This window comes from Lethenteron reissneri, chromosome 48 (assembly GCF_015708825.2).
Source record: "Lethenteron reissneri isolate LAM-NWPU_2019-01 chromosome 48, ASM1570882v1, whole genome shotgun sequence".
NCBI classification, from domain to species: Eukaryota; Metazoa; Chordata; class Hyperoartia; order Petromyzontiformes; family Petromyzontidae; genus Lethenteron; species Lethenteron reissneri.
Genome location: NC_083826.1, coordinates 11,163,650 through 11,190,275, shown reverse-complemented (window position 1 = coordinate 11,190,275; position 26,626 = coordinate 11,163,650). Strand labels below are relative to the sequence as shown.

Below are 26,626 nucleotides of genomic sequence, written 5' to 3'. Positions count from 1 at the left end.
GAAGGGATATGGGAAATGCAAGTATGTGATTAGTACTACTTATGCCCGTGCATTATGCAGGATTAGCAGCATCAAAGGGAGGGGATATGGGAAATGAAGTATGTATGTGAATAGTACTACTTATGTCCATGCATTATGCAGGATTAGCAGCATCAACTGGTATGTGTCTAGGTGTGACTGCAAAGTTTAGTCCTTTAGCTAAAACTGATTTCAGACCTTCAGAAATAGAACTGTTACTGCGATTAATTACGACTTTGTTAACGTCTAGGTCTTTCAATGTGTGGGTCCGATCTCTTGTTTGAGGCGGTTGAATTTGGAAATCAAGTTGTCCTTACATTTGGTCGACATAGCGGCAGCTGAAGAGGTAGTCATTTTGTCTACATGTTCCCAATCTTTAACAATCAAACCCCATAAATCCTCTAAACACCTAATTCTCTAAACCGAGAACCCTTTAAACCCATATCCTTCTAAACTGTAACCCTCTAAAACCCAACCCTCAAAACCCCTTTACCCTTAAAACCATAACGGTCTAAACCCATCATCCTCTAAAAGCCTAACCCATAAACCCCCAAACCTCTAACCCACTGAACCCTTAACCTAAACCCTTACAGTGAGGGAAAAAATATTTGATCCCCTGCTGATTTTGTACGTTTGCCCACTGACAAAGAATTGATCAGTCTATAATTTTAATGGTAGGTTTATTTGAACAGTGAGAGACAGAATAACAACAAAATCCAGAAAAAGGCATGTCAAAAATGTTATAATTTGATTTGCATTTAATGAGGGAAATAAGTATTTGACCCCCTCTCAATCAGAAAGATTTCTGGCTCCCAGGTGTCTTTTATACAGGTAACGAGCTGACATTAGGAGCACTCCCTTTAAGTGTGCTCCTAATCTCAGCTTGTTACCTGTATAAAAGACACCTGTTCACAGAAGCAATCAATCAGATTCCAAACTCTCCACCAAGGCCAAGATTAAACAGCTCTCCAAGGATGACAGGGACAAGATTGTAGATCTACACAAGGCTTGAATGGGCTACAAGACCATCGCCAAGCAGCTTGGCGATAAGGTGACAACAGTTGGTGCGATTATTCACAAATGGAAGAAACACAAAATAACTGTCAATCTCTCTCGGCCTGGGGCTCCATGCAAGATCTCACCTCGTGGAGTTGCAATGATCATGAGAACGGTGACGAATCAGCCCAGAACTACACAGGAGGATCTTGTCAATGATCTCAAGGCAGCTGGGACCATAGTCATCAAGAAAACAGTTGGTAACACACTATGCCGTGAAGGACTGAAATCCTGCAGCGCCCGCAAGGTCCCCCTGCTCAAGAAAGCACATATACATGCCCGTCTGAAGTTTGCCAATGAACATCTGAATGATTCAGAGGACAACTGGGTGAAAGTGTTGTGGTCAGATGAGACCAAAATGGAGCTCTTTGGCATCAACTCAATGCACCGTGTTTGGAGGAGGAGGAATGCTGCCTATGACCCCAAGAACACCATCCCCACCGTCAAACATGGAGGTGGAAACATTATTCTTTGGGAGCGTTTTTCTGCTAAGGGGACAGGACAACTTCACCGCATCAAAGGGACGATAGACGGGGCCATGTACCATCAAATCTTGGGTGAGAACCTCCTTCCCTCAGCCAGGGAATTGAAAATGGGTCGTGGATGGGTATTCCAGCATGACAATGACCCAAAACACACGGCCAAGGCAACAAAGGAGTGGCTCAAGAAGAAGCACATTAAGGTCCTGGACTGGCCTAGCCAGTCTCCAGACCTTAATCCCATAGAAAATCTGTGGAGGGAGCTGAAGGTTTGAGTTGCCAAACGTCAGCCTCGAAAGCTTAATGACTTGTAGAATTTTTCGATTTAAAGCTTTCGTGACTGAAGGGATTCATCTTCTTGGTTCTTTCGGTAAAGTCACGTAGAAGGGAAGTAATAAAATAATAAAAATAAAACATAATAAAACAATTCTCACGACGTTTCCGCCACAACGCAAGCAGCCGTCCTCAGGTGAAAACCAGGTCTGTCGAAGCGATAGCGTCTGAATGAAACAGCACACGTGCTTGGAGCATATATATAAGCTGGGTTGGAAGGGGGGAAAAGGGCACCTTGACAAAATAATATGCATATCAAGAGGAATTTAGCATATTTATGGGAAATGCAGGTATGTGATTAGTACTACTTATGACCGTGCATTATGCAGGATTAGCAGCATCAAAGGGAAGGGATATGGGAAATGCAAGTATGTGATTAGTACTAGTTATGCCCGTGCATTATGCAGGATTAGCAGCATCAAAGGGAAGGGATATGGGAAATGAAAGTATGTGATTAGTACTACTTATGCCCGTGCATTATGCAGGATTAGCAGCATCAAAGGGAGGGGATATGGGAAATGCAGGTATGTGAATAGTACTACTTATGTCCGTGCATTATGCAGGATTAGCAGCATCAACTGGTATGTGTCTAGGTGTGACTGCAAAGTTTAGTCCTTTAGCTAAAACGGATTTCAGACCTTCAGAAATAGAACTGTTACTGCGATTAATTACGACTTTGTTAACGTCTAGGTCTTCAATGTGTGGGTCCGATCTCTTGTTTGAGGCGGTTGAATTTGGAAATCAAGTTGTCCTTACATTTGGTCGACATAGCGGCAGCTGAAGAGGTAGTCATTTTGTCTACATGTTCCCAATCTTTAACAATCAAATCCCATAAATCCTCTAAACACCTAATTCTCTAAACCAAGAACCCTTTAAACCCATATCCTTCTAAACTGTAACCCTCTAAAACCCAACCCTCAAAACCCCTTTACCCTTAAAACCATAACGGTCTAAACCCATCACCCTCTTAAAGCCTAACCCATAAACCCCCAAACCTCTAACCCACCGAACCCTTAACCTAAACCCTTACAGTGAGGGAAAAAATATTTGATCCCCTGCTGATTTTGTACGTTTGCCCACTGACAAAGAAATGATCAGTCTATAATTTTAATGGTAGGTTTATTTGAACAGTGAGAGACAGAATAACAACAAAATCCAGAAAAAGGCATGTCAAAAATGTTATAATTTGATTTGCATTTAATGAGGGAAATAAGTATTTGACCCCCTCTCAATCAGAAAGATTTCTGGCTCCCAGGTGTCTTTTATACAGGTAACGAGCTGACATTAGGAGCACTCCCTTAAAGTGTGCTCCTAATCTCAGCTTGTTACCTGTATAAAAGACACCTGTTCACAGAAGCAATCAATCAGATTCCAAACTCTCCACCAAGGCCAAGATTAAACAGCTCTCCAAGGATGTCAGGGACAAGATTGTAGATCTACACAAGGCTTGAATGGGCTACAAGACCATCGCCAAGCAGCTTGGCGATAAGGTGACAACAGTTGGTGCGATTATTCACAAATGGAAGAAACACAAAATAACTGTCAATCTCCCTCGGCCTGGGGCTCCATGCAAGATCTCACCTCGTGGAGTTGCAATGATCATGAGAACGTTGACGAATCAGCCCAGAACTACACAGGAGGATCTTGTCAATGATCTCAAGGCAGCTGGGACCATAGTCATCAAGAAAACAGTTGGTAACACACTATGCCGTGAAGGACTGAAATCCTGCAGCGCCCGCAAGGTCCCCCTGCTCAAGAAAGCACATATACATGCCCGTCTGAAGTTTGCCAATGAACATCTGAATGATTCAGAGGACAACTGGGTGAAAGTGTTGTGGTCAGATGAGACCAAAATGGAGCTCTTTGGCATCAACTCAATGCACCGTGTTTGGAGGAGGAGGAATGCTGCCTATGACCCCAAGAACACCATCCCCACCGTCAAACATGGAGGTGGAAACATTATTCTTTGGGAGCGTTTTTCTGCTAAGGGGACAGGACAACTTCACCGCATCAAAGGGACGATAGACGGGGCCATGTACCATCAAATCTTGGGTGAGAACCTCCTTCCCTCAGCCAGGGAATTGAAAATGGGTCGTGGATGGGTATTCCAGCATGGCAATGACCCAAAACACACGGCCAAGGCAACAAAGGAGTGGCTCAAGAAGAAGCACATTAAGGTCCTGGACTGGCCTAGCCAGTCTCCAGACCTTAATCCCATAGACAATCTGTGGAGGGAGCTGAAGGTTTGAGTTGCCAAACGTCAGCCTCGAAACCTTAATGACTTGTAGAATTTTTCGATTTAAAGCTTTCGTGACTGAAGGGATTCATCTTCTTGGTTCTTTCGGTAAAGTCACGTAGAAGGGAAGTAATAAAATAATAAAAATAAAACATAATAAAACAATTCTCACGACGCTTCCGCCACAACGCAAGCAGCCGTCCTCAGGTGAAAACCAGGTCTGTCGAGGCGATAGCGTCTGAATGAAACAGCACACGTGCTTGGAGCATATATATAAGCTGGGTTGGAAGGGGGGAAAAGGGCACCTTGACAAAATAATATGCATATCAAGAGGAATTTAGCATATTTATGGGAAATGCAGGTATGTGATTAGTACTACTTATGACCGTGCATTATGCAGGATTAGCAGCATCAAAGGGAAGGGATATGGGAAATGCAAGTATGTGATTAGTACTAGTTATGCCCGTGCATTATGCAGGATTAGCAGCATCAAAGGGAAGGGATATGGGAAATGAAAGTATGTGATTAGTACTACTTATGCCCGTGCATTATGCAGGATTAGCAGCATCAAAGGGAGGGGATATGGGAAATGCAGGTATGTGAATAGTACTACTTATGTCCGTGCATTATGCAGGATTAGCAGCATCAACTGGTATGTGTCTAGGTGTGACTGCAAAGTTTAGTCCTTTAGCTAAAACTGATTTCAGACCTTCAGAAATAGAACTGTTACTGCGATTAATTACGACTTTGTTAACGTCTAGCTTTTCAATGTGTGGGTCCGATCTCTTGTTTGAGGCGGTTGAATTTGGAAATCAAGTTGTCCTTACATTTGGTCGACATAGCGGCAGCTGAAGAGGTAGTCATTTTGTCTACATGTTCCCAATCTTTAACAATCAAACCCCATAAATCCTCTAAACACCTAATTCTCTAAACCGAGAACCCTTTAAACCCATATCCTTCTAAACTGTAACCCTCTAAAACCCAACCCTCAAAACCCCTTTACCCTTAAAACCATAACGGTCTAAACCCATCACCCTCTAAAAGCCTAACCCATAAACCCCCAAACCTCTAACCCACTGAACCCTTAACCTAAACCCTTACAGTGAGGGAAAAAATATTTGATCCCCTGCTGATTTTGTACGTTTGCCCACTGACAAAGAAATGATCAGTCTATAATTTTAATGGTAGGTTTATTTGAACAGTGAGAGACAGAATAACAACAAAATCCAGAAAAAGGCATGTCAAAAATGTTATAATTTGATTTGCATTTAATGAGGGAAATAAGTATTTGACCCCCTCTCAATCAGAAAGATTTCTGGCTCCCAGGTGTCTTTTATACAGGTGTAGGGCTGTTACAGAGGGGCTGTTTGTGTAGGGCTGTTTGCATGGGAGCTAACGGATAACAAACACAGTGGGCGGGGACTCCGTGAGCACACGGGGTGGTGCCCGCAACGACGTCCGCACTGGACGGCGTGAGGGGGGTTTCGATCCTCTAGGGGGGTATAAAAAGGGATGAGCCAGAGAGCTCGGGGTTGTGTCTTAGAGTAGTTAAGGGAAGAAGGAAGACCGGCCAGATAGGCCCTGGACTCCCCCTGGGACGCCGCCCTTGTAAGGGCAGCGCAGGCTGGAGCCAGTGGCGTGGTCCCGGAACCAGAGTTAGTCCTCTGGGATTCCGGGTACCGTAGCCCGACTGACCAGTGTCGGGCCAGACAGCCTCCCCTAGCCCGTTAGTGGAGGACTCGGCTAGGAAGGCTAGTTAGAGGTGAATTCCCAGTTATACGGGTGAGGGGGCCGATACATCCCTCAGCGCTGTAAGACATTGAGTAAATAAATACGTGTGCCTTACCTACGGTGTCCACGCGTCTTCAAGAGTACTTCATCTGGCGTCAGAAGAACTAAGAACATGGACACGCGCCAATCAGCTCGAGCTAGAGTACAGCAAACGGAAGACGCCGCCGAAATTGTCGAGCCCGAGATGGCTCAACAAGACAACGTGCAGCCGGGGCCGGACGCGTTCTTACCGGAGCGTCGGCATGAAGAGGAGCCGCGGACAGACGACCTGAGGCTGGCTCACGAGAGGCTGGCTGAACTGCTCTACGCCGCTGCCGCTACGCTGGAAAACATCACACGGCTGGGGGCTGGTGGTCCACCGCGGGGCGAGGGGAGCCGGCGTCCGGAGCGCCTTCCCGCCATTTCTGAAGATTCAAACTTTGAATTTCCCGCCATCGACGCGGCGACAGCTAAGGGCGTGGCCGACCTCAACCTTGGGTCCGACATCGGCCGCGCTGGGGCTGCCGCATCAACGACGGAGGAGGGCGCGTCATCAAGGCTGCGACAGGCGATACCATCTGCCGTTCGCGCCGAGACACAGCCGAGTCGGGGAGACAGCAGCCCACGGGACTCCACGGCAACCGCTGCGCTGCACCAAAGGCTGCCCCCGCTTAAAGAATTCGTGGGCGCAGAGGGCGACTGGGGCGGCTTCCAAAGACGCTTCCTCGCCCACCAAGAAATGGCCAAATGGACAGACGCTGAAGCTCTCAGCGCGCTGCCGGCGCTCCTCGACGGCGACGCGCTCGCCGCCCTAACATCGGCGCCGAAGGAGAAGCGCTCTACGCTGCCGATGGCGCTGCAACTGCTGGCCGGAGTCTACGGGCCTTCCGCGGAGTGTAGACAGCAGTTCTACGACCGCCAGCGGGGCGCGAAGGAGTCGCCGCTGGCTTACAGAACAAGCCTCCTGGCGTTGGCCAAGACAGCCTTTCCTCGCATGGACGAGGACGGGGTCGACGCCATGGTAACTGAGAAAATCCTCCTGCTAGCAGACGACCTGGACATCGCCGTCGTGGCACAGGAGGATACTGAGATGACTTCTCTACAAGCGGCGCGACTCCTCCACGCCAACTTGCTGTCGCAGCGGCGGAAGGCCAGCAGGGCAGCGGCTGGGCGTGCGGTGGCGGCAGCCACCCTTCCGGCGGAGGAGGTCTTCGCCGTCAACCATCGTCGGCAGCAGGGGACGGGAGCGCGGCCGGCCCGGGATGGGTCGAGCCGCTTCGACCGTCCGTCATCGCCGCCGCCGCTTCCGCGCTGCTTCAACTGCGGCGTCCGGGGCCATGTCGCCTCGGGGTGCCGCTCTCCCCGACAGCGTGGGACGACGCCTCGCCAGGACGCCGGGCCTCCTCCTCCTCCCAAGCTCCATCAGCATGATCCGGCGAGTCGCGACACCACACATGTTTGGCCAACACACACACCTGTCGCACACTCTCGCATCGCAACGAATGGGGGGACGACGTCGCATCGCGACGGGCCGGCGCGTACCACTGTGGGGACTCGAATTGAGCCCGGGCAGTGGTCCGCGTTGGCCCATCGCGTTGTGGCCGCATCGTCAGGGTCGTCGGCCGTCGTGGGACTTATTGACGGGGTTGAGGTACGCATCCTGGTTGACACGGGGGCATCGGCGACCATTATTTCCGAATTGATTTACAACATTTTGCCTGTCCAAAGCCGTCCCTTACTACCAGTTAATGTCCCATTCTATGCGGCGAATGGGGGCTCCCTTGGTATTATTGGACAAATTCGAGCGCAAATTTGTATCGGGGATATCAAATTATCAGGCCCGATTTTTGTCTCCTCCTCACTGGCGGTTCCGTGCCTGCTGGGGACAGACTTCTTGGGTAAAATGCCGATCCGTATTTTAATAGACCAGGGATGTATTGAGCTCCCGTCGGGACGGCGCATGGCGTTTTTACCCTCCCCTTCGGTGATTCGGACGGCGTTCGTAACCATACCAGCGTCCGTCGTCGAAACCGTTCGTGTGCCGCCGGGGGCTCAGATGTTAGTACCTCTAAAACTTCGTCGGCCCTTCGCAGAGGGTATTGGGGTCCACGGGATCCTGTTGGGACCGTCTAGGGCCGGGGTTAGTGGACCGCATTTGATTCCGGCCCTGACCGTTGTGAGGGGAGATGGGGACCCTTTCATCGCGGTCCTCAATGTGGGATCGCAACCTGTTGTGGTTCCTCGAGGGACGGTGCTTGCGCACGCGACGCCGATGCCCTGCGAGGAACCGGTTGCGAATCACGTCGGCACCGCCACCCGACTGCACCCACATTCGGACAGCGATGACGGGTGGCTCGACGCGCTTTGTGCGGGATCGACGGACCTGTCAAATTCAGAGCGCCAACAGCTTAGAGCACTACTGCAGGAATTTTCCGACGTTTTTAGTCGGAATAAATATGATTTGGGTTGCACTCATCTGCTGCGTCACCATATTGACACGGGTGACAGCGCGCCAATTCGCCAAAATCCGTTTCGGTTGAGTCCCGCCGAAAAGGACCATGTCAAATTGGCTGTGGATGACATGTTAGCCGCCGACATCATTTCTCCCTCTACCAGCCCTTAGGGAGCACCGATCGTCCTGGTTAAAAAGCAGGACGGCTCGTTGCGGTTTTGCGTTGATTTTCGGCGCCTTAACAAAATCGCGGTTGCCGACGCATACCCGCTCCCACGGATGGACGAATCGCTGGACGCCTTGGCGGGAGCGCGATTCTTCTCCACGCTGGATTTACTTTCGGGATTCTGGCAGCTTCCTCTGGATGATGAATCGAAACCTAAAACTGCTTTCCGTACACCGCACGGCCTGTTCCAATTCAACCGGTTGCCGATGGGCTTACACTCAGCGCCGGCAACCTTCCAACGTTTGATGGAATTGGTTTTGGCTGGATTGCAATGGGAGTCGTGCCTGATTTATTTGGATGATGTTATTGTCTTCGCTAAAACTTTTGACGAACATCTCCAGAGGTTGCGGGCGGTTTTCCTAAAGATGCGGGCTGCTAATTTGAAGTTCAAACCCCAAAAGTGTCATTTGTTACGCGATTCCGTGCGTTATTTGGGGCACATCGTAGGGCGCTCGGGTATTGCTACCGATCCCGCCAAAACGCAGTGTGTCAGCTCCTGGCCAACTCCCACCACGGTGGGAGAGGTCAGGAGTTTCGTCGGCTTCGCGTCATATTACAGACGGTTCGTCGCCGACTTTGCAACAATTGCAAAACCCCTACACGCATTAACATCAAAGGGGGTTCGGTTCCACTGGGGTCAAGAGGAGGAGGCTGCTTTTTGCTCCCTTCGGGACGCCTTGGTAAAAGCTCCTCCCTTGATCTACCCTGATTTTTCGAAGCCGTTCCTGCTCGACACCGATGCGAGCAACACGGGTATTGGGGGCGTGCTTTCCCAGGTGGTTGACGGCGTCGAACGGGTGGTTGCGTACGGCAGTCGGGTGTTGTCTCAAGCAGAGCAAAGATATTGTGTTACCCGCAGAGAACTGTTGGCAATTGTCTATTTCATCCAACAGTATCGCCCATATCTGTACGGTCGGCGTTTCACCGTCCGCACAGATCATGCGGCACTGCAGTACGCCCTGCGAGTTCAACAGCCATCGGGACAATTGTCCCGATGGTTGGAGATCCTCCAGGATTTTGATTTTGACACCACATACCGTAAGGGCGTCCGCCACACCAACGCGGACGCTCTGTCGCGCATGCCAACCACCTCGGAATGCGTGTGCCTCCTGGGGTCGGGACGTTGCAAACCAGCAGGGGACGGGTCGGTTCCGGGCCTTGCGGCCGCCGCCGACGGCGGGACAGTTGTTCTGAATTCCATTGAACAACAAGGGAAAGATTCCCTGCTGGGTTTGCACATTCAGGAATGGGGGCGCCTCCAGATGGAGGATACCTCCCTCCTCGCGTTGCGTCGTCGCGCCGGGGAGGCAGGGCGGGGATCGGGTGATGCAGACGCATGGGAAATGCACGCGGGGTTGCTGTTGCACTGGGACGGAAAATCCCACCGACACCGGCTGGTGGTCCCTTCGGGCTTACGGGGTAGGGTGGTGTGGGCTGCTCATGAGCGCCTCCTCCACCTGGGTACCCAAAAGACCCTCGCCTTGCTCCAGCGTGATTTCTTTTGGCAAGGAATGACAAGGGATGTCTCTGATCTGTTGGCTTCATGCCCGCGGTGTGCACAGCGAAAACCACCAGCGCGAGAATCTAACCCGCCCTTGCAGTCTATCAGGGTCTCCAGAGTAAACGAACTTGTCGCGCTGGATATTCTGGGCCCATTCCCCGCCACCCCTAGGGGAAACAGATACTTGTTAACCGGGGTCGAGTATTTTACGCGCTGGCCTATGGCCTGGCCCCTGGCCAATCAGTCGGCAGCAGCCATCATCGACGCCTTTGTCCAGGGCTATGTCATGGACAAAGGTGCCCCGGAGCGGCTGCTGACCGACCAGGGTAGAAATTTTTCCGGAAAACTCCTCCAACAGGTTTGTGAGCTCCTAGGAACGAAAAAGATTCGTACTTCCCCCTATCACCCGCAAACTGACGGGATGGTCGAGCGTCTGCATCGTACCATCTCGTCTATGTTATCACAGCAGGTTTCGGACTCACAGACGGATTGGGACTTGAAAATCCAAGGGGTCTTGGCAGCATACAGATTGGCCCCCCATGCTGCAACGGGATTTTCGCCATTCTTCCTCATGTATGGGCGCGACCCTGACCCACCCATTCGGGCGCAGCTGCAGATCCCCACACCACTGGGTAAAACTAAATTAATTGACCATGTCAAATTCAACCTTGATAAATTGACGGAGGCACGGGATGCTGCCATGTTAAATTCGGAACAGCGTCAAAAAGCAAACGAGCGCCTCAGACTGGGTCGCGCGCACGTGCTGCAGTGGAAGCCGGGGGACAGAGCATGGCTGCACTGCCCCCAGGTACCGCTCGCAACATCCCCTAAACTGGCGCGGCCGTGGAGGGGGCCTGTGGAGGTGGTCGAGGTTCTGCGGCCTCAGTGTGTTCGCATCAAATGGGGGAAGCGCCGGTGGTTTGTGCACCCCTCGAGGCTAAAACCATTCGTTGCGGTGCGAGGCCCCACTCCACACACGCATGGCCAAACATGTGGGGGGTCGGCCGACTCAAAGGGTCCGTCCTCACTGCCCTCGCCTGACGTGTCGCCGGCTGTCCCACCCACACGTGCACCGGGACTGACGAGCTCGCACCCACCTACTGCTGCGAGGGATGCCGAGGGTCTCACGACGTCAGACGCGGACTCTATACAAAATGAACAACCGCCACCGGCGGGTTCGCCACCCGGGATTGCCCCGTGTGACGGGCCTGCAGCAAGGACACGCGCAAAAATGCGCAGACTCTTGTAATGCAGCGGACGAACACTTTATTCTCTTACGTACGGTTGCGTGGTGCTGCGTCGGTGGGGAGCTCCTACCACATTTTTTTTTTGTTGTTGTGTTGCATGCGTGCTAGGAGTTCCCTGCTAAACCTGTATATATACGTCGCTCTTACGGTATTCGTATTTATTCAGGGGGGGTGCGTCGGATTGCTCCCTTCGGGGTTGTGGGTTTTGTTGTTGTTGTCGTTGTTGTTGTCGTTGTTGTTGTTGTTGCTGTTGTTCCCTTCATGTTATCGTTAAAAACGTTTTTTTAAGGCACACGCGGGGATCCAGGGGTTAAATAACTTTTATTGAAGTTGTTGCAGCCGGGACGGCTGCGAGCTGTACAGGGGGGGGGTGATGTAGGGCTGTTACAGAGGGGCTGTTTGTGTAGGGCTGTTTGCATGGGAGCTAACGGATAACAAACACAGTGGGCGGGGACTCCGTGAGCACACGGGGTGGTGCCCGCAACGACGTCCGCACTGGACGGCGTGAGGGGGGTTTCGATCCTCTAGGGGGGTATAAAAAGGGATGAGCCAGAGAGCTCGGGGTTGTGTCTTAGAGTAGTTAAGGGAAGAAGGAAGACCGGCCAGATAGGCCCTGGACTCCCCCTGGGACGCCGCCCTTGTAAGGGCAGCGCAGGCTGGAGCCAGTGGCGTGGTCCCGGAACCAGAGTTAGTCCTCTGGGATTCCGGGTACCGTAGCCCGACTGACCAGTGTCGGGCCAGACAGCCTCCCCTAGCCCGTTAGTGGAGGACTCGGCTAGGAAGGCTAGTTAGAGGTGAATTCCCAGTTATACGGGTGAGGGGGCCGATACATCCCTCAGCGCTGTAAGACATTGAGTAAATAAATACGTGTGCCTTACCTACGGTGTCCACGCGTCTTCAAGAGTACTTCACAGGTAACGAGCTGACATTAGGAGCACTCCCTTTAAGTGTGCTCCTAATCTCAGCTTGTTACCTGTATAAAAGACACCTGTTCACAGAAGCAATCAATCAGATTCCAAACTCTCCACCAAGGCCAAGATTAAACAGCTCTCCAAGGATGTCAGGGACAAGATTGTAGATCTACACAAGGCTTGAATGGGCTACAAGACCATCGCCAAGCAGCTTGGCGATAAGGTGACAACAGTTGGTGCGATTATTCACAAATGGAAGAAACACAAAATAACTGTCAATCTCCCTCGGCCTGGGGCTCCATGCAAGATCTCACCTCGTGGAGTTGCAATGATCATGAGAACGGTGACGAATCAGCCCAGAACTACACAGGAGGATCTTGTCAATGATCTCAAGGCAGCTGGGACCATAGTCATCAAGAAAACAGTTGGTAACACACTATGCCGTGAAGGACTGAAATCCTGCAGCACCCGCAAGGTCTCCCTGCTCAAGAAAGCACATATACATGCCCGTCTGAAGTTTGCCAATGAACATCTGAATGATTCAGAGGACAACTGGGTGAAAGTGTTGTGGTCAGATGAGACCAAAATGGAGCTCTTTGGCATCAACTCAATGCACCGTGTTTGGAGGAGGAGGAATGCTGCCTATGACCCCAAGAACACCATCCCCACCGTCAAACATGGAGGTGGAAACATTATTCTTTGGGAGCGTTTTTCTGATAAGGGGACAGGACAACTTCACCGCATCAAAGGGACGATAGACGGGGCCATGTACCATCAAATCTTGGGTGAGAACCTCCTTCCCTCAGCCAGGGAATTGAAAATGGGTCGTGGATGGGTATTCCAGCATGACAATGACCCAAAACACACGGCCAAGGCAACAAAGGAGTGGCTCAAGAAGAAGCACATTAAGGTCCTGGACTGGCCTAGCCAGTCTCCAGACCTTAATCCCATAGACAATCTGTGGAGGGAGCTGAAGGTTTGAGTTGCCAAACGTCAGCCTCGAAACCTTAATGACTTGTAGAATTTTTCGATTTAAAGCTTTCGTGACTGAAGGGATTCATCTTCTTGGTTCTTTCGGTAAAGTCACGTAGAAGGAAGTAATAAAATAATAAAAATAAAACATAATAAAACAATTCTCACGACGTTTCCGCCACAACGCAAGCAGCCGTCCTCAGGTGAAAACCAGGTCTGTCGAGGCGATAGCGTCTGAATGAAACAGCACACGTGCTTGGAGCATATATATAAGCTGGGTTGGAAGGGGGGAAAAGGGCACCTTGACAAAATAATATGCATATCAAGAGGAATTTAGCATATTTATGGGAAATGCAGGTATGTGATTAGTACTACTTATGACCGTGCATTATGCAGGATTAGCAGCATCAAAGGGAAGGGATATGGGAAATGAAAGTATGTGATTAGTACTACTTATGCCCGTGCATTATGCAGGATTAGCAGCATCAAAGGGAGGGGATATGGGAAATGCAGGTATGTGAATAGTACTACTTATGTCCGTGCATTATGCAGGATTAGCAGCATCAACTGGTATGTGTCTAGGTGTGACTGCAAAGTTTAGTCCTTTAGCTAAAACTGATTTCAGACCTTCAGAAATAGAACTGTTACTGCGATTAATTACGACTTTGTTAACGTCTAGCTTTTCAATGTGTGGGTCCGATCTCTTGTTTGAGGCGGTTGAATTTGGAAATCAAGTTGTCCTTACATTTGGTCGACATAGCGGCAGCTGAAGAGGTAGTCATTTTGTCTACATGTTCCCAATCTTTAACAATCAAACCCCATAAATCCTCTAAACACCTAATTCTCTAAACCGAGAACCCTTTAAACCCATATCCTTCTAAACTGTAACCCTCTAAAACCCAACCCTCAAAACCCCTTTACCCTTAAAACTGTAATGCGGGCGTAAATGGGCGGGGCGGATATGACGATCCGAGAGGGAGGATTCAGGGTGACGTGGGGGAGGAGTTATAGCGGGGAGACAGGAAGCTATCTGGTCAGTCGGGGGAGTGAAGGGTGGTGAACACGTTGGGTGGTCGCCGTGCCTCAGCCTGGTGGCTGAGGGGCTCATGACGGCGCCAGCCAGCGGGGTGGAAGAGAGAGTGGAGGATTGAGGTAGGAAGTGGCGAGATAGCCACAGAGGCCACGAAGGGCTGAGGTAGGAAGTGGCGAGATAGCCACAGAGGCCACGAAGGGCTGAGGTAGGAAGTGGCGAGATAGCCACAGAGGCCACGAAGGGCTGAGGTAGGAAATGGCGAGATAGCCATAGAGGCCACGAAGGGCTGACGTTGGGAGGTGGCGAGATCGCCACGCACGGAGGAACAGGGAGCAGCGATGGAGCTGCTGTGGGAGCAGCCAGAGGGCTGCACCAAGAGCCTGCAGCGGAACTGCAGGAGCGTGGAAGGCTACGGGAGCGAAGGCAGATGTGGGGCTGCCAGGGAGAGAGTCTCAGGAGAAGTGCCGTGTGGGAAGGAGAACGCGAACCCCAAATAAAGGACACGGAGTCAGCGAGAAGCGTCTGAGTCCTTTTATTACACTGGAGTCAGAAGTGAAACGGCATCTCAAAACAACTGAGAGAAAAAAAAAAAAGAATATTCCTGCTACATCATCCGACGACGACGACCTTCCTCAGACGGTGGACCTGCCTGCGATGGAAGAGGAGATCCGTTCTGGAACGAGTACGGGTCCGGGTGAGCAAGGTGTCGCCGCGTCGGTGGACCTGTCTGTGCCAGAGGACGCCAACTTACGATGGAGACAGATGGCGATGCAGATGGGGACCTTGAAAATCGTGCTGGCACAACTGTGTGAGTTCACCACGCCGAGGACGACGTCGGGGAGGCCCGGTGGTGATCCGCAGGCCTCTGCCTTTCCTGCGCTGCCAGCGCCATTGCCACGTGGCACGAAGACGCCATCTTGGGCGTGGCAGGGGAGAAACGGCGGGAAGCCGCCATCTTGTCTTCACCGCGGCGGGAGGACGCCGCCATCTTCAACATCGCGGCGGAGAGGCAGCCTTGCGCTGCCATCTGGAGGTGCCGCGGGGTGAGCAGCCTGCTGTGAGCTGCTGGTTTTCGAGGGGGTGCTGCGAGGAGAAGACGCCGATGCTGCAGCTGCTGGGGCGGGAGCTTCCCGTCCTGGCTCGGGTTCGTGACAACGGAGCCGTCAAGTCGCCGAACGAGTTCTGCGAGGCGTCTCAAGTTGCCACCCTGCCGTCCTCTTCTTGCTGCAGCCCCGGGCGAGTCATAACGATACGCACCCGGCCTTAACACACACCTCACTCATCTTTCGAGGGCCGGGGGGGGGCTATGTTGGGTTTCTCTTATGACTCGATTGTGCGGAGCGCGGTTCGGACTGTGTGTATATGTGTGTAATAACGATGAACGCGCTATCTGCTTGTTGCTTGGTGTCAATATAAGTGTGTGCGTGTGTTGAGAATGGACGGAGAGTCTGCTGTATTTGCTGAGTGTCAAATTGTGTGTGTGCGCTGCTGCGTGGAGTTGTTATCTTGATGGTGAAGTTAATTATTAACTTGGGAGCGTCGGGTATCTTGCGCTGTATTATTTGTGGGTTACCTTGTGCGATGGGCTTAATTGGAAAAAAAAAATATTTTTTTTGGTGTATTGTGCTGCGAGGTGCTGTGTGCGATGCGATTGTTGCAAGAGAGAGAATAATTGTGTTGTTGCTGCAAAGTTACGACAGGATTAATGGTGTGTTGGTTGCCTGCAGATCTGCTTGCTATTGTGCTTAAATGTACGCGTGTGATCGCGATATGCTGATTGCATGTGCTGTTATACCGTTCTGTATGGTTATGGGGTGCGATGCAGTGGTTGACTATTGGAATTGAGATTGTTATTATATTGTGCGTACTTGTTGGAAATTGGTAACAAATTCGAGGGGGACCCAAATATTTGGTTGTATGGTTGTTGTGCACACGAGATTGCGTGTATATTATAGAGGGGGACCCTAAAAATTTGGTTGTATGGGTGTTGTGCACACGAGATTGCGTGTATATTATAGAGGGGGACCCAAAAATTTGGTTGTATGGGTGTTGTGCACACGACATTGCGTGTATATTATAGGGGTAATTGAGCTTTTTGAAAATGAGGGTGCGCGATGACGCCGTTGTGGGTGGCTTAGATGTTAATGCTAATGGGATCGTAAATGGGCGCCAAGTGGCGTCGTGTATTGGTTGATTGCATGCAGCCACGAGTTGCTTTGCGAGTTGGGTTGTGTAACTAATGTGGTTGGTAAAATATTGGTTAAAAATTCCCCGATATGACTGCTGCGCGCAGCAAGCTGGGGCTGTGCGTCTATCGTTGTTGGGGTTGTTACAATAAGACGGGGGATGCATTTTGTGACCCCCAGCATAGGGAAGCTGGGGTGCACGAATGGAGAAAACTGGCCACGTGTTCGCACGTTGGGCCGCCATTTTCTGGCCACGTGTTCGCACGTTGGGCCGCCATTTTGCGCGCACGCGGGGTATGGCGACGATGCGCTTTGCGGAAAGGGCCGCCATTTTGAGTGCGCGCGAGATATTGCGCGAACGCGCTGGGCGAAGGGGGACGCCATTTTGAGCACGCGGGAAAAACCGGGGTGGGGCAAATATTCCATCTGTTATGCCTGCCATTGTTGATTGGGTGATGCACGAGTTGTGGTCACATCGGCCTATGGCTGATGGCTGACCTGACAGCCCGGAGGCGAAACCTCCGTGGTATGTCTTAAACTAATGGGCCATGTGCTCATATGGCTCGGGGAGTCATGGTTCAGTTGTGCGGTGGCAGACTGAACCTGGTGTGCCGGGGGCTCACGGGATCTGGGTTAGGGTGTTATTGTCTCTATGAGAGAACATTGCCCCGTGGGGGGAGTCCATGGGGTCTGGCATTGCCGGGGGATGAACCTTCCCTGGGCTATAAAAGCATCGGACTATACGAGGCTGGTGTGTGTCCATCTCCGATGGGATAGTAAGGGAGGAGCATGGCCGAGTTGCTGCTCATCCCCGAAATTGCACTAGCTGAGAGTATGGTCAGTGGATGTTGCTGTGGGTTGACGACCACGGTGGGGGTTAGGGCGAGTTAAACGTTACCGCTGGGGAGCGTGGCTCTCTCCACGCGAGGGTGTGCGACTGGGCGCTTTGCTGAGAGTGACCGTGGGTACATGCTGTGTACGTGCGATGTCTGTGCTGGTCCTCAAGGGAGGACTGCTGGTGGGCAAGAGCAGGAAATTTTGTTGTTGTTACGTGTAAATAAAATTGTTGTTAAAATGTAAATACTGGGGCATCCATCGCGTTTATTTTGGGTATTTATGGCGGTTTTTTTTTAAGCGGGCCGGATTTACATCATCTCCACTACCCTGGGGCCGGGTGGCTGTCGTGTACGACATGTGGATGTGCGTTGTTGTATTGTGCCTCAGGGGATTGGATTCTCCTTCTCGTCACAGATCTTCAGTGCCTGCCACACTGGGTGTTACCTGGTGTGCTAACTGGACGAGGACTTGAAGGAGCGATTGAGCGCCTGTTCGTCATTCCTGCTCTACCACTTGCTCTTTGACGTTGGACTTGAGCCGAGCGGATGGAACTGCAACATGGACACGCACTAAAACATCACATTTCTGTATTGTGCGCGTTGGCCGTTCTTGCGTGTCAGTTGCCGTTGTTGTTCATTGTGCCATTCTTATTCTTGTTGTTGTTGTGCGGAGGACAGGCCGGTGTTCTGTTCCAGTTCCTGATACCTCCCCTTTCGTTGCTTGTGTTGTTGTTGTTATAATCTCCGTTGTGTCTGGGGGACTCCTGATTGTGATGCCTTCGCCCGCATTATTTTGTTCTGTTTCAGCCGAGGACGGCTGGGATTTTCTCTACGGGGGAGGGTAGTGTAATGCGGGAGTAAATGGGCGGGGCGGATATGACGATCCGAGAGGGAGGAGTCAGGGTGACGTGGGGGAGGAGTTATAGCGGGGAGACAGGAAGCTATCTGGTCAGTCGGGGGAGTGAAGGGTGGTGAACACGTTGGGTGGTCGCCGTGCCTCAGCCTGGTGGCTGAGGGGCTCATGACGGCGCCAGCCAGCGGGGTGGAAGAGAGAGTGGAGGATTGAGGTAGGAAGTGGCGAGATAGCCACAGAGGCCACGAAGGGCTGAGGTAGGAAGTGGCGAGATAGCCACAGAGGCCACGAAGGGCTGAGGTAGGAAGTGGCGAGATAGCCACAGAGGCCACGAAGGGCTGAGGTAGGAAATGGCGAGATAGCCATAGAGGCCATGAAGGGCTGACGTTGGGAGGTGGCGAGATCGCCACGCACGGAGGAACAGGGAGCAGCGATGGAGCTGCTGTGGGAGCAGCCAGAGGGCTGCACCAAGAGCCTGCAGCGGAACTGCAGGAGCGTGGAAGGCTACGGGAGCGAAGGCAGATGTGGGGCTGCCAGGGAGAGAGTCTCAGGAGGAGTGCCGTGTGGGAAGGAGAACGCGAACCCCAAATAAAGGACACGGAGTCAGCGAGAAGCGTCTGAGTCCTTTTATTACAAAACCATAACGGTCTAAACCCATCACCCTCTAAAAGCCTAACCCATAAACCCCCAAACCTCTAACCCACTGAACCCTTAACCTAAACCCTTACAGTGAGGGAAAAAATATTTGATCCCCTGCTGATTTTGTACGTTTGCCCACTGACAAAGAAATGATCAGTCTATAATTTTAATGGTAGGTTTATTTGAACAGTGAGAGACAGAATAACAACAAAATCCAGAAAAAGGCATGTCAAAAATGTTATAATTTGATTTGCATTTAATGAGGGAAATAAGTATTTGACCCCCTCTCAATCAGAAAGATTTCTGGCTCCCAGGTGTCTTTTATACAGGTAACGAGCTGACATTAGGAGCACTCCCTTAAAGTGTGCTCCTAATCTCAGCTTGTTACCTGTATAAAAGACACCTGTTCACAGAAGCAATCAATCAGATTCCAAACTCTCCACCAAGGCCAAGATTAAACAGCTCTCCAAGGATGTCAGGGACAAGATTGTAGATCTACACAAGGCTTGAATGGGCTACAAGACCATCGCCAAGCAGCTTGGCGATAAGGTGACAACAGTTGGTGCGATTATTCACAAATGGAAGAAACACAAAATAACTGTCAATCTCCCTCGGCCTGGGGCTCCATGCAAGATCTCACCTCGTGGAGTTGCAATGATCATGAGAACGGTGACGAATCAGCCCAGAACTACACAGGAGGATCTTGTCAATGATCTCAAGGCAGCTGGGACCATAGTCATCAAGAAAACAGTTGGTAACACACTATGCCGTGAAGGACTGAAATCCTGCAGCGCCCGCAAGGTCCCCCTGCTCAAGAAAGCACATATACATGCCCGTCTGAAGTTTGCCAATGAACATCTGAATGATTCAGAGGACAACTGGGTGAAAGTGTTGTGGTCAGATGAGACCAAAATGGAGCTCTTTGGCATCAACTCAATGCACCGTGTTTGGAGGAGGAGGAATGCTGCCTATGACCCCAAGAACACCATCCCCACCGTCAAACATGGAGGTGGAAACATTATTCTTTGGGAGCGTTTTTCTGCTAAGGGGACAGGACAACTTCACCGCATCAAAGGGACGATAGACGGGGCCATGTACCATCAAATCTTGGGTGAGAACCTCCTTCCCTCAGCCAGGGAATTGAAAATGGGTCGTGGATGGGTATTCCAGCATGACAATGACCCAAAACACACGGCCAAGGCAACAAAGGAGTGGCTCAAGAAGAAGCACATTAAGGTCCTGGACTGGCCTAGCCAGTCTCCAGACCTTAATCCCATAGACAATCTGTGGAGGGAGCTGAAGGTTTGAGTTGCCAAACGTCAGCCTCGAAACCTTAATGACTTGTAGAATTTTTCGATTTAAAGCTTTCGTGACTGAAGGGATTCATCTTCTTGGTTCTTTCGGTAAAGTCACGTAGAAGGGAAGTAATAAAATAATAAAAATAAAACATAATAAAACAATTCTCACGACGTTTCCGCCACAACGCAAGCAGCCGTCCTCAGGTGAAAACCAGGTCTGTCGAGGCGATAGCGTCTGAATGAAACAGCACACGTGCTTGGAGCATATATATAAGCTGGGTTGGAAGGGGGGAAAAGGGCACCTTGACAAAATAATATGCATATCAAGAGGAATTTAGCATATTTATGGGAAATGCAGGTATGTGATTAGTACTACTTATGACCGTGCATTATGCAGGATTAGCAGCATCAAAGGGAAGGGATATGGGAAATGCAAGTATGTGATTAGTACTAGTTATGCCCGTGCATTATGCAGGATTAGCAGCATCAAAGGGAAGGGATATGGGAAATGAAAGTATGTGATTAGTACTACTTATGCCCGTGCATTATGCAGGATTAGCAGCATCAAAGGGAGGGGATATGGGAAATGCAGGTATGTGAATAGTACTACTTATGTCCGTGCATTATGCAGGATTAGCAGCATCAACTGGTATGTGTCTAGGTGTGACTGCAAAGTTTAGTCCTTTAGCTAAAACTGATTTCAGACCTTCAGAAATAGAACTGTTACTGCGATTAATTACGACTTTGTTAACGTCTAGCTTTTCAATGTGTGGGTCCGATCTCTTGTTTGAGGCGGTTGAATTTGGAAATCAAGTTGTCCTTACATTTGGTCGACATAGCGGCAGCTGAAGAGGTAGTCATTTTGTCTACATGTTCCCAATCTTTAACAATCAAACCCCATAAATCCTCTAAACACCTAATTCTCTAAACCGAGAACCCTTTAAACCCATATCCTTCTAAACTGTAACCCTCTAAAACCCAACCCTCAAAACCCCTTTACCCTTAAAACCATAACGGTCTAAACCCATCACCCTCTAAAAGCCTAACCCATAAACCCCCAAACCTCTAACCCACTGAACCCTTAACCTAAACCCTTACAGTGAGGGAAAAAATATTTGATCCCCTGCTGATTTTGTACGTTTGCCCACTGACAAAGAAATGATCAGTCTATAATTTTAATGGTAGGTTTATTTGAACAGTGAGAGACAGAATAACAACAAAATCCAGAAAAAGGCATGTCAAAAAATGTTATAATTTGATTTGCATTTAATGAGGGAAATAAGTATTTGACCCCCTCTCAATCAGAAAGATTTCTGGCTCCCAGGTGTCTTTTATACAGGTAACGAGCTGACATTAGGAGCACTCCCTTTAAGTGTGCTCCTAATCTCAGCTTGTTACCTGTATAAAAGACACCTGTTCACAGAAGCAATCAATCAGATTCCAAACTCTCCACCAAGGCCAAGATTAAACAGCTCTCCAAGGATGTCAGGGACAAGATTGTACACAAGGCTTGAATGGGCTACAAGACCATCGCCAAGCAGCTTGGCGATAAGGTGACAACAGTTGGTGCGATTATTCACAAATGGAAGAAACACAAAATAACTGTCAATCTCCCTCGGCCTGGGGCTCCATGCAAGATCTCACCTCGTGGAGTTGCAATGATCATGAGAACGGTGACGAATCAGCCCAGAACTACACAGGAGGATCTTGTCAATGATCTCAAGGCAGCTGGGACCATAGTCATCAAGAAAACAGTTGGTAACACACTATGCCGTGAAGGACTGAAATCCTGCAGCGCCCGCAAGGTCCCCCTGCTCAAGAAAGCACATATACATGCCCGTCTGAAGTTTGCCAATGAACATCTGAATGATTCAGAGGACAACTGGGTGAAAGTGTTGTGGTCAGATGAGACCAAAATGGAGCTCTTTGGCATCAACTCAATGCACCGTGTTTGGAGGAGGAGGAATGCTGCCTATGACCCCAAGAACACCATCCCCACCGTCAAACATGGAGGTGGAAACATTATTCTTTGGGAGCGTTTTTCTGCTAAGGGGACAGGACAACTTCACCGCATCAAAGGGACGATAGACGGGGCCATGTACCATCAAATCTTGGGTGAGAACCTCCTTCCCTCAGCCAGGGAATTGAAAATGGGTCGTGGATGGGTATTCCAGCATGACAATGACCCAAAACACACGGCCAAGGCAACAAAGGAGTGGCTCAAGAAGAAGCACATTAAGGTCCTGGACTGGCCTAGCCAGTCTCCAGACCTTAATCCCATAGACAATCTGTGGAGGGAGCTGAAGGTTTGAGTTGCCAAACGTCAGCCTCGAAACCTTAATGACTTGTAGAATTTTTCGATTTAAAGCTTTCGTGACTGAAGGGATTCATCTTCTTGGTTCTTTCGGTAAAGTCACGTAGAAGGGAAGTAATAAAATATTAAAAATAAAACATAATAAAACAATTCTCACGACGTTTCCGCCACAACGCAAGCAGCCGTCCTCAGGTGAAAACCAGGTCTGTCGAGGCGATAGCGTCTGAATGAAACAGCACACGTGCTTGGAGCATATATATAAGCTGGGTTGGAAGGGGGGAAAAGGGCACCTTGACAAAATAATATGCATATCAAGAGGAATTTAGCATATTTATGGGAAATGCAGGTATGTGATTAGTACTACTTATGACCGTGCATTATGCAGGATTAGCAGCATCAAAGGGAAGGGATATGGGAAATGCAAGTATGTGATTAGTACTAGTTATGCCCGTGCATTATGCAGGATTAGCAGCATCAAAGGGAAGGGATATGGGAAATGAAAGTATGTGATTAGTACTACTTATGCCCGTGCATTATGCAGGATTAGCAGCATCAAAGGGAGGGGATATGGGAAATGCAGGTATGTGAATAGTACTACTTATGTCCGTGCATTATGCAGGATTAGCAGCATCAACTGGTATGTGTCTAGGTGTGACTGCAAAGTTTAGTCCTTTAGCTAAAACTGATTTCAGACCTTCAGAAATAGAACTGTTACTGCGATTAATTACGACTTTGTTAACGTCTAGCTTTTCAATGTGTGGGTCCGATCTCTTGTTTGAGGCGGTTGAATTTGGAAATCAAGTTGTCCTTACATTTGGTCGACATAGCGGCAGCTGAAGAGGTAGTCATTTTGTCTACATGTTCCCAATCTTTAACAATCAAACCCCATAAATCCTCTAAACACCTAATTCTCTAAACCGAGAACCCTTTAAACCCATATCCTTCTAAACTGTAACCCTCTAAAACCCAACCCTCAAAACCCCTTTACCCTTAAAACCATAACGGTCTAAACCCATCACCCTCTAAAAGCCTAACCCATAAACCCCCAAACCTCTAACCCACTGAACCCTTAACCTAAACCCTTACAGTGAGGGAAAAAATATTTGATCCCCTGCTGATTTTGTACGTTTGCCCACTGACAAAGAAATGATCAGTCTATAATTTTAATGGTAGGTTTATTTGAACAGTGAGAGACAGAATAACAACAAAATCCAGAAAAAGGCATGTCAAAAAATGTTAAAATTTGATTTGCATTTAATGAGGGAAATAAGTATTTGACCCCCTCTCAATCAGAAAGATTTCTGGCTCCCAGGTGTCTTTTATACAGGTAACGAGCTGACATTAGGAGCACTCCCTTTAAGTGTGCTCCTAATCTCAGCTTGTTACCTGTATAAAAGACACCTGTTCACAGAAGCAATCAATCAGATTCCAAACTCTCCACCAAGGCCAAGATTAAACAGCTCTCCAAGGATGTCAGGGACAAGATTGTACACAAGGCTTGAATGGGCTACAAGACCATCGCCAAGCAGCTTGGCGATAAGGTGACAACAGTTGGTGCGATTATTCACAAATGGAAGAAACACAAAATAACTGTCAATCTCCCTCGGCCTGGGGCTCCATGCAAGATCTCACCTCGTGGAGTTGCAATGATCATGAGAACGGTGACGAATCAGCCCAGAACTACACAGGAGGATCTTGTCAATGATCTCAAGGCAGCTGGGACCATAGTCATCAAGAAAACAGTTGGTAACACACTATGCCGTGAAGGACTGAAATCCTGCAGCGCCCGCAAGGTCCCCCTGCTCAAGAAAGCACATATACATGCCCGTCTGAAGTTTGCCAATGAACATCTGAATGATTCAGAGGACAACTGGGTGAAAGTGTTGTGGTCAGATGAGACCAAAATGGAGCTCTTTGGCATCAACTCAATGCACCGTGTTTGGAGGAGGAGGAATGCTGCCTATGACCCCAAGAACACCATCCCCACCGTCAAACATGGAGGTGGAAACATTATTCTTTGGGAGCGTTTTTCTGCTAAGGGGACAGGACAACTTCACCGCATCAAAGGGACGATAGACGGGGCCATGTACCATCAAATCTTGGGTGAGAACCTCCTTCCCTCAGCCAGGGAATTGAAAATGGGTCGTGGATGGGTATTCCAGCATGACAATGACCCAAAACACACGGCCAAGGCAACAAAGGAGTGGCTCAAGAAGAAGCACATTAAGGTCCTGGACTGGCCTAGCCAGTCTCCAGACCTTAATCCCATAGACAATCTGTGGAGGGAGCTGAAGGTTTGAGTTGCCAAACGTCAGCCTCGAAACCTTAATGACTTGTAGAATTTTTCGATTTAAAGCTTTCGTGACTGAAGGGATTCATCTTCTTGGTTCTTTCGGTAAAGTCACGTAGAAGGGAAGTAATAAAATAATAAAAATAAAACATAATAAAACAATTCTCACGACGTTTCCGCCACAACGCAAGCAGCCGTCCTCAGGTGAAAACCAGGTCTGTCGAGGCGATAGCGTCTGAATGAAACAGCACACGTGCTTGGAGCATATATATAAGCTGGGTTGGAAGGGGGGAAAAGGGCACCTTGACAAAATAATATGCATATCAAGAGGAATTTAGCATATTTATGGGAAATGCAGGTATGTGATTAGTACTACTTATGACCGTGCATTATGCAGGATTAGCAGCATCAAAGGGAAGGGATATGGGAAATGCAAGTATGTGATTAGTACTAGTTATGCCCGTGCATTATGCAGGATTAGCAGCATCAAAGGGAAGGGATATGGGAAATGAAAGTATGTGATTAGTACTACTTATGCCCGTGCATTATGCAGGATTAGCAGCATCAAAGGGAGGGGATATGGGAAATGCAGGTATGTGAATAGTACTACTTATGTCCGTGCATTATGCAGGATTAGCAGCATCAACTGGTATGTGTCTAGGTGTGACTGCAAAGTTTAGTCCTTTAGCTAAAACTGATTTCAGACCTTCAGAAATAGAACTGTTACTGCGATTAATTACGACTTTGTTAACGTCTAGCTTTTCAATGTGTGGGTCCGATCTCTTGTTTGAGGCGGTTGAATTTGGAAATCAAGTTGTCCTTACATTTGGTCGACATAGCGGCAGCTGAAGAGGTAGTCATTTTGTCTACATGTTCCCAATCTTTAACAATCAAACCCCATAAATCCTCTAAACACCTAATTCTCTAAACCGAGAACCCTTTAAACCCATATCCTTCTAAACTGTAACCCTCTAAAACCCAACCCTCAAAACCCCTTTACCCTTAAAACCATAACGGTCTAAACCCATCACCCTCTAAAAGCCTAACCCATAAACCCCCAAACCTCTAACCCACTGAACCCTTAACCTAAACCCTTACAGTGAGGGAAAAAATATTTGATCCCCTGCTGATTTTGTACGTTTGCCCACTGACAAAGAAATGATCAGTCTATAATTTTAATGGTAGGTTTATTTGAACAGTGAGAGACAGAATAACAACAAAATCCAGAAAAAGGCATGTCAAAAAATGTTAAAATTTGATTTGCATTTAATGAGGGAAATAAGTATTTGACCCCCTCTCAATCAGAAAGATTTCTGGCTCCCAGGTGTCTTTTATACAGGTAACGAGCTGACATTAGGAGCACTCCCTTTAAGTGTGCTCCTAATCTCAGCTTGTTACCTGTATAAAAGACACCTGTTCACAGAAGCAATCAATCAGATTCCAAACTCTCCACCAAGGCCAAGATTAAACAGCTCTCCAAGGATGTCAGGGACAAGATTGTACACAAGGCTTGAATGGGCTACAAGACCATCGCCAAGCAGCTTGGCGATAAGGTGACAACAGTTGGTGCGATTATTCACAAATGGAAGAAACACAAAATAACTGTCAATCTCCCTCGGCCTGGGGCTCCATGCAAGATCTCACCTCGTGGAGTTGCAATGATCATGAGAACGGTGACGAATCAGCCCAGAACTACACAGGAGGATCTTGTCAATGATCTCAAGGCAGCTGGGACCATAGTCATCAAGAAAACAGTTGGTAACACACTATGCCGTGAAGGACTGAAATCCTGCAGCGCCCGCAAGGTCCCCCTGCTCAAGAAAGCACATATACATGCCCGTCTGAAGTTTGCCAATGAACATCTGAATGATTCAGAGGACAACTGGGTGAAAGTGTTGTGGTCAGATGAGACCAAAATGGAGCTCTTTGGCATCAACTCAATGCACCGTGTTTGGAGGAGGAGGAATGCTGCCTAT

At 49.2% G+C, this 26,626-nt stretch overlaps 1 protein-coding gene across 1 annotated transcript in view; it reads right to left on the bottom strand.

Moving 5' to 3' along the window:
* The window catches only part of LOC133354718 (F-box/WD repeat-containing protein 5-like), a 104,994-nt gene that overhangs the window by 61,195 nt on the left and 17,173 nt on the right, over nt 1–26,626 (bottom strand). The window lies entirely within an intron of this gene.